Source organism: Octodon degus, unplaced genomic scaffold (assembly GCF_000260255.1).
Source record: "Octodon degus isolate 3935 unplaced genomic scaffold, OctDeg1.0 scaffold00203, whole genome shotgun sequence".
In the NCBI taxonomy this organism is placed as follows: Eukaryota; Metazoa; Chordata; class Mammalia; order Rodentia; family Octodontidae; genus Octodon; species Octodon degus.
This window is the reverse complement of record NW_004524779.1, coordinates 2,833,957-2,834,860: the sequence shown is the minus strand read 5'-3', so window position 1 is coordinate 2,834,860 and position 904 is coordinate 2,833,957. Positions and strand designations below refer to the sequence as shown.

Sequence of the window (904 nt, the reverse complement as noted above, 5' to 3'; positions counted from 1 at the left end):
AGTTTTATTTCTCAGAAATATTCCGGGCAACGCTAATATCTCTAGCTTCTGTCTTTGGCCCTGCCCTGAGTGTTTCCTAAGCAGTGCCTGTGAATAGCCATTTAATGAATTGCAATAATCTAGCCCCATCTTGCCTATTATCATAGACCCACAGGGCTAGTTTTCAAAGAGCCAATTCTCTATAGCGATAATTTTACTTACTCTCTGACCTGGATAATGCACTTAGACCCTGGGTAAGAAGGGGCAGTAGCAAGCTGCAGTTCCTGCTTGACCAGCTTTTACTCCTTCCCTCCTTCCTTCCTTCCTTTTCTTTCTTTCTTTCTTTCTTTCTTTCTTTCTTTCTTTCTTTCTTTTTTGGCTTTTACATTTTTATTTGGGGACAGGGCAGGGGTCCACTTCCCTGTCCATGCAGAGGTGCTCACAGCACCTTCTTCAGCCACGCCAAGCTGGGGCCCTGGGCATCCTGATGGTGGCTGGGCACATCAGGCATGTTGCCGTCATCTCGGACATGCACTGGGTAGTTGTAGGGCATGGCCTGGTTTATCATGCTGGAGTATTTAGCATAGGGACTGATCAGGGGCATTATTATAGCGAGGCCTGCGATAGTGAAGGACACTACCAACCCCGGCTCTTGGGCCCAGGCATTCTTGAGGAAGGCAGTGACTCTAGACGCCATGTTGCAGGGTTGGATTCACTCCAAAAGGCCATTACCCTCTGTGAGAATGCACAGGCCAAAGAGAACGTTTGCATCAGAGCCTATGCAAAACAAAAGGCTCAGAACTCTTGAGAGGGAAGGTGTTGATGAAGGTACCGCACGCCGTGGTGGCTGAGCCCTGGGCACGGCACGATCATAGTAAACACATACACCGCTTTCCTGATCTGTCCTTTGCTCCTGGAGCTAGCA

The 904-nt window shown here is 48.8% G+C and overlaps 1 pseudogene; it reads right to left on the bottom strand.

Moving 5' to 3' along the window:
• Nucleotides 1–418: 418 nt before the first annotated feature.
• LOC101569034 lies at nucleotides 419–676 on the bottom strand (annotated as a pseudogene).
• Between the last annotated feature and the right edge of the window lie 228 nt (nucleotides 677–904).